The sequence below is a fragment of the Otolemur garnettii genome, unplaced genomic scaffold (genome assembly GCF_000181295.1).
Source record: "Otolemur garnettii isolate 467f Iridium unplaced genomic scaffold, OtoGar3 scaffold00012, whole genome shotgun sequence".
NCBI classification, from domain to species: domain Eukaryota; kingdom Metazoa; phylum Chordata; class Mammalia; order Primates; family Galagidae; genus Otolemur; species Otolemur garnettii.
The window spans coordinates 23775784-23783862 of NW_003852407.1; positions in this window are offsets into that span (position 1 = coordinate 23775784).

An 8079-nucleotide genomic window follows, 5' to 3' on the forward strand; every position below is an offset into this window, starting at 1 on the left:
GAAAGAGTGGAAAGGAATTTGGGTTCATTTAGATCATTTACATGTACCTTTAAATTTTTTAAATTTAAATTTTAAAATTTAGCTCACATCAACCTCAAACTCTTGGGTTTAAATTTAAAATTTTGATTATCCTGCAAGTATGTATCTTTTTTTATACTGAATATCCAAAAGCCAAACTTTACAAGCAGTTTCACTCTTTTTCCCTGCAAGTTTATTTTCAATGTACTTGAATTTCCCTCAACAAATTGCCTTCATTTTTAACTGGTCAAAATGACCCAGCCCAGTCCCAGTGTAGAATAATAAAGTTGATAAACCAATATTTCGAAATGGGAAAATTGCTTCCTATAAGCAAGGTTGTTCCCTTTGTACTTTCCATTCCTGGACTAGAGAAAAAGACTTAATTTAACATAAAATATATGAGCATCAACATTTTGTCATTCTCCAGATGTGTTCCTCTTCATCTTTAGTTTTCCTTTGGCTTGCTAATGGATACTATTTGTTTGAGTCAATAAATGTCTTACACTTGATTAATTAATTAAAGATGAATTCATCTTGACTCAGCAATTTGATTATATTTTTTTCATGTATGTTTTTACTCAAAGAACACTATATCTATGTTAAGCATGGAAAAACTGGCCTGGTGCAGGGACTCACACCTGTAATTCTAGTACTCTGGGGAGGTAGAGGGAGGAGGATCACTTGAGTTCAAGAGTTCAGACCAGCCGGAGCAAGAGTAAGACCCGGTCTCTACTTAAAATAGAAAAACTAGCCACCAGGCATGGTGGTGCTTGCTGGTAGTCCCAGTTACTTGGGGGGCTGAGGCATGAGGATTGCTTATGCCCAAGAGTTGAGGTTGATGTGAGCTATGATGTTGCCATGGCACCCCAGCCTGGGTTAACAGAGCGAGACTCTGTCTCAAGAAAAAAAAAAAAAAAAGTACAAAAAAGCTTCCAATGTGAGAAAACTCTCCAACATAACTAGTGTAAAAATCTTAAAAAATAGATATAATGTGTCCTCTTGTTTTACATGGAGAAACAGAAACAGAGGCACCATCAAGATTGGCACTTACTATTCTGGACCTACTCGGCAGAAAAATGCACATACAAATATTTAAAATCCATTCGTGGGATTTACAAACACCTTAAAGGTCTAGAGTAAAGAACTCCTTAATCATGCTTAAATTGTAGGGGAATAGCATTTTATTATGTCTAAGGATTAAAAAAACTATAGTGTTATAAATTAATTGAGCTTTCCCTCTACCCCAGCGTGGCATATACAGACAACTCTTCCTTCTCCTCACCATAAAGGACACAGAGAGATGAACCCCTTCATTCAGCAGCTGTAGCTCTAGTTGGGAAAAGTGGAAACTGAATAGTCCAGAGTAGTTCCTCCCACACATTATCTGAAAGTCAGGAAGGATACCATCAAAGAGACGGGATCACACTGATATCTTCCGGTAATAAATTGTAGAAAGACAGATGGTTGTAAAAAGACCTCTAAAGCACAAACTTTGAGGACAGCCGTTTCAAAGTTTCTTTTTGTCTGGGTGAGATGTACTGGTCACATTTTCTAAGTCTACCACGGTCTCCTTCATTTAGAATGAATTCTTCCTGCTTAATCGCTTCTCTGATTGCATGATTGTCGTTATTGTTTGCACTGCGGTTTCTTTACTCCAACAAGTAAGATGCCATTTCCCTTCTTTATTCGTGCTGGCAGGGGCCTTCTGAAGTGGAATGTTGTCCTGGCATGCAGTCACCGCTGCAGAGCAGAGATGTGTGGCGGCTATAAAGCATTCCTCATGTGCAGGGTTACGCATCCAAATTGTGCACCATCTGGGTTAATACAAATAAAGTTATAATAAATCATTCATCACTTTGTGAAATTGTATACAGATTCATATGAATTCTTTTTTTTTAACACTCACCGCGTGGATGTTTACCAACAGATCTATGGCTCTATAAATGCAAGCAACTTTATTTTCTAATAATCCCATGATTATGTCTTCGTTTGTTAGTTGCTTTATACCTCACATAAAAATGTCATTTTTTTATTGCTAGCCAGGGAGCCATGATTCAAAACCTTTTAATATGCTATCTTTTGTGCAGATGAGTTTCCTTTATCCACTGTGCTTTGTCATGACTGATTTTAGGGTAACAGCATTTTAACATAACTAATGATAAAAAACAAAACTATAATGTCAGTTTGCATTGCACCTTTACGCAAGTGTGGTATATATATATGACCTCTTTCCTCTTACAATAGAAGAACTGTCGTCCAGACACAGCCGTCGGGTACGATGTAAGGGTCTGTGGCACACCTCCTGGGTGAAGGACACAGTTACAACTCAGATGCTACCGGACCAATGCAGGCAATGTACCCCAAGCACGTGTACCCTTATATCAATCCCAAATGAAACAAAAAATTGAATAGAGAGGACTTACTTTTACCTTTCTCAACTATCTTTGAAGGGAAAATCAATGGCAATATTGCATAAATAAAAGGCAAGCAAGCAAAGACATGGGGTTCTGGGGAGGCTGGGGTGGGGAAACAAATCACTTCCAACTCTGCTTTTCTTACTCAATGCCCTTCTCCCCCAACCATCTTGACTTCAGAGGCAGCCCCTCCTCTCATAGGTCAGGATCCCTGTTGAAACCTAATATTGAATGGTTTGGAAGTAAATATACTAAAAAAAAAAAAAAAAAAGTAGAGACAGGTCTCTTAGAGACAGAGTCTTTTCTTAGATACAGAGTCTCTCTACGTTGCCCAGACTGGCCTCAAGTGATTCTCCTGCCTCAGCCTCCCAAGTAGCAGGGCCTCCGGGAGGGAGCACACCATCATACCATGCCACCCTATTTTTGTCTTTGGTGGTTCTCCTCCTCTAATCACACTGGTGGAATGAACTGCTTAGTGTCTGTCTTCCCTACTAGACTGCAAACTTGGTGTTTTCAGAACAGACTATGTTGGGCGGTGCCTGTGGCTCAAAGGAGTAGGGCACCGGCCCCATATACCAGAGGTGGCAGGTTCAAACCCAGCCCAAGCCAAAAACTGCAAAAAAAAAAAAAAGAACAGGCTATGTTGATCACATGGACCAAGAAAAACAACACTAAACTATTTTGCTGAATTTTAAAAGGAGGGAGATTTATTATAAACAGAAGCAAGGAAATCTCAGGAAACTCAGTGGCAAGCTGTGCCTTCCAGGAATCTCAAAGTCGTCACTCAGGCACACACATCCTCTCTTTCTCTTCCCACCCACAGGGTGTCTCATCCTTGTTTGATATTTCTCATCCCTCGAGAGAAGTAGGGCAAGTATTATCACACCAGTTTACAAATGTCTAAGGTCAGATAACTGCTGAAATGAGAACCTCGATTTCCTGAATTTCAGTTTTGTGCTACTTCGACCCTGTATTTTGTTAAAAATGGGATGGAGAATGCTTTAGGAATTGCTATTAGCGGAGAGTTAACTGTGGTAAAAGAAAAAAACAGTAGCTGTGAATGCTAATGAATGGAATTTCAATTCTGCTACATACTATCTGGCTGGCTAAGAGGTGAATCTTTTAACCCCAACAAGCTTCAGTTCTCTCATCTGTGAAATTATGGAAAATAACACCTGCATCCTATACACCAAATTTTGTTATCAAACAAAATACAGAAAAGCATTGTAACTTAATATGTCTAGACAAATGTAAACTATTAACTATTTGTGTTCTGTTGTATAAAGGAGATAGCATTTTATCCTTCCTTATGATTCCATTTTCTGGTGGCTTTCTGAACTCCTTGTACCTTTCATTGTCCACACACCCATCTCCCCATCCCAAATACAGAGCAGGAAAAGCCAAATTGTTCTCCACGTAATTTCAATCTAACATGTTTTTTTTTGCTGAGCGGTTGTTCTTAACTATAATACTTACTAAGAATAGATGATAAGAGGTGAACTGTGTCTCGCTGAGGTCTGGTACATTCAAAGTAGACAGAAAATGTTACTGTTACTTTCACAAGTCTGCACACTTTATCATTAATCCTGCACGCTTTATCATTAATCCCTAGAAGATACTTCATATCTTGGAGGTCAACAGATAGAGTAAAAATGCCTTGTTGATTAGCTCCAGAATTTCAGAATGCCTAACTAAAATCACATGTGTATGTATGACAAGCTACCTTGGCTAATTGCCAAGTCTTCCTGTTTACAAGGAATTATATTAAATGGTAAACTGATCAATTCCATGAGGCCTTTAGTTAAATTACTTAATTCATGTGGTATGCAATTCTTTTAAATCATGGTGTCAAGGAGAGCAAAAAATGAAAGTTATCTCTTTTTTTTTTTATTGTTGGGGATTCATTGAGGGTACGATAAACCAGGTTACACTGATTGCATTTGTTAGGTAAAGTCCCTCTTACAATCATCTCTTAAGAGCACAAAGTTTGAGAAACTCTCCATTCTGGTTGGAGAAAATTGGCCCATAGTTTAAGTGAGAACACCCTTAAGAGGAGGAAATTTGCACTCAGAAATGTCACTATAATGTTACCCACAAACTGTTTCATCAGTGAAGGACTCATGATATAAGGAGGAGTGGGAAGCTAAATGTGAATGCACCCCCCAAGTAAGACGGGGACGTGCTTTGGTTGAATCTTCATATTTACCCAAACCCCAGAATGTGGCCTTACTTGGAACTGGGATCTTTACAGATAGAATCAGGTAAGATGAGTTCATAATGAATCTGGATGGACCTAAATCTAAGACTTGTAAGAGAGGGATTTGGTAAGACACAGAGAGAGAATGCCACAAGGAAAAGACCATATGACAATAGAGGTGGACCTTGGATTGATGCACCTACCAGCCCAGGAGTGGCAGGGTGGCTGCAACCATTAGCAGGCAGGAAAGTACAGCAAATGGTTCTTAGCCTTTGGGAGAGTGTAGCCCTGCTGACAACTGGATTTCATACTTCTAGCCTGTAGAATTGTGAGAGAATAATTTTGTGTTGTTTTAAGCTACCTAGTTTGTAGTATTTGTTATGGAACTCTAGGAAACCAATATAGAAGGTTGAAGAATTTTTTTTTTGAAAATAATTATATTTAGCAATGACCAAGACTTACCTCCTTCCCTTAGACCTTTGAGCTCAGGACAGATGTACTCCTCCGACTTTTTTGCTTACTATCAGGCTTAGATTTTCCAAAGTCAAGTAGTGAGTCACTGATTCAGCACATAAATTAAATTTAGTTGCCCAAACATGATAGTGCAATTTTTCATAGTATTTAATTTACTTAGCCCCCTGATTTGTTTACACTCAGAGCATCTGAGTCATTTACTTATGCAAGTAAAGTGATGTATTTATTCAAAACTCTTTGTGTATGTACATATATTTATGCATACTTTGTTCAGGAAAATGATTTATTTTTTCTAGATTCAACACTATTATAATGTATTAGAGTCTCTAAGAAGACAGCAACCATCCTTTATAAAAGCCATTACATGGAGAAGGATTAACTTAAGCAAAAAGTTGTTAATGTGTAAAGTATTTATCTGTTGCATATATTCTAGAAAAGAGTTCATAATTTCACTGCTAGAAACAAAATCTAATTGATTGACAGTTGAAGAGTCTGTCAATGTATATGGGCTGATTCTCACTGGACACAGATGACCCCCCGCCATGGAAGTGTGATTCAGGAGAAAACCAGGAGTCTGAACAATATCTGAAAGTCAAGAGTTTTCAGTGCTGTCCTGCGCATGCCACATCTGATGCAGCTTCACCCATTATATGCCAAGAGTGACAATGTCCCAGTTGTGACAATCAAAAATGTCCCCACAAAATGCTCAATGTCGTCAAGTGGGGAAGGAGGTAAAATTGCTCCAGGCTGAGAATCACTGACCAAGAAAAGTTCTACTATAGCTCATCCACTTCCTCTTCCTTTCCTGGAAAATTTAGTCCAAGAGGCAATTGGTGAAGCTGCCACATGGTGTTTCCTTGAGGGGTGCGTGGGGGAATAAATCGCAGGGGTCTAGAGAAGTACCTATGAGCCTGGGTCAGGGGGGCATCCACACAGGGGTTGGGAAATGGGTCCAGGATATCTGAGCCCATGAGGAGGGAGCAGAGTGTTTATATAAGGGGGACAGTCTGTAACAGGCTTTCCCAGGCTGAGAGTGATGAAGAGAGTTTAAGTACTGGAGGGCAGCTCGCAAGGGGATTGGGGGAGAGTGTGTAGAAAGGAGGACAATGTGATGATACACACAGGGGTTGAGGAAGGCATCCACATGGCGGGGTAGCCTGGCCTTGGTTCTCACAGCCAGAGTGATTGAGACAGGTGGCTCTGTTAGGGAGAAAACACAGACAGCAGTGATGGCAAATTGGATACATTCTTGGGAATTTCTCCCATAAATAATTACATGAGGGATAAAAAAAAGTCACATTTTTCACTATCAGAGAAAAGAGTTATGAAGTAGAAAATGGGAAAACTAAGTGTTGGATTGGAATTGAACTTTTTGACACAATTTATAATTTTCAATATATAAAAAGATATAGAAACAAATATAGATGTGTAGCACACATCTGTAAGAGATACATATTAGGAGGTTTACTAAAATGAATTGGCTCATGTGATTGTGGGGTCTACTAGGCAAGTCTGAAATCTGTAAGATGGGCCATCAGAAAAAGCAGGCTAGAACTCGTGGACATAGGGTGGACCTGGTGTCCATCAGCAGGACTTTTCTAGAATAGGCTTAGTACCATATTTAAGATCGTTCAACTTATGGAACGATGAATCAGGCCAATCCATATTACCTAGGATATTCAGTTTAAGTTATAGTCAATTGATCTTGAACTTTAATCACATCTACAAAATATTGTCACAGTAACACCTAGATTACCCTTTGACTGAATAGCTGATGATTATACCTTTGCCCTCTTGACAGATCAAAAATATTATCACATACATAAACATAAATGTATACCCTAATTATATCCCTAGAAAAGTTGTAGGAGTGTCAATACCTCAAGAGGAATGAGCACGTTTAGTGCTCAGATCTAAATAGCACTCTCCACTGAACCAGGGCTTCTTGCAGCAATGGATGGATTCAAGGCTATGGCCAAAAAATTACAGGATGACTCTGGAACAATTTATTGCACCACAAATTAAGCATTCAATGAATTATGATGACATGTCCAAGGGAAACGGCAGCCAGAGTGAAGATGACTGCACTGACCAAATTTTAGGCAATTTGAGCATCAAAGTGCATAAAAACAATAAATATTATAATCATTCACTATGAATACATGCATCCATGTAATACAAAAAAATAAATAAGTAAATGAGATAGATGACCAAGAGATAGATGATAGATAAAAAGTTTAATGAGAAAGGGATATTTTTATATCCTCAAAATACTTTCCCTCAAAACATTATTTAAGACAAAAGGGTAATTTCATGGAGGAGAATCCTAGTAGACATCAAATTTAACATAACCCAAAATGAGACATACAGAAACCACATTCCACTGGCTAGAATGTAGTAAGAGAAATATAGCATCATTTGGGCAATAGTTCTCTCAAATATGCAAAAATTGATTCTGATCATGAGAAAATACTAGACAAACACCATCCATGGGCCATCCCACAAAATAACAAGGTTTATACTTATTTCAGAAAGTCAAGATCATAAAAGGAGGAATGGGTCTGCAAGGATGAGGACTACAGAGACGTGATAACCAAATGCTAAGCTAATCCTCAACTAGACCCAATTGATATAAAGGGCTTTACAGGGAAACTTGGAGAAATTTGGTTTTAGCATTTCAATGTTGCTTCTCATTTTCATCACTGGGCTGCAGATTTCAGTGATTTCATCACTGGGCTGCACTCTTCTACAGAAGAGAATAACCCAGTTTGAAGAAAGACAAATGCATTTGGTATTGATGACACATCATTCCACAATTTACTCTCAAATTAGCCAGGTAAAAACTATCACTGTACTGCACTTCAAACTTCTCCATGAATTTGAGATTATCAAAACCAATAAATAAAAAATAAAACTACTACATTATTTCTGAGCATATAGATAATAAGTTAGATAGTTTTTTAGATGTCAAAAATA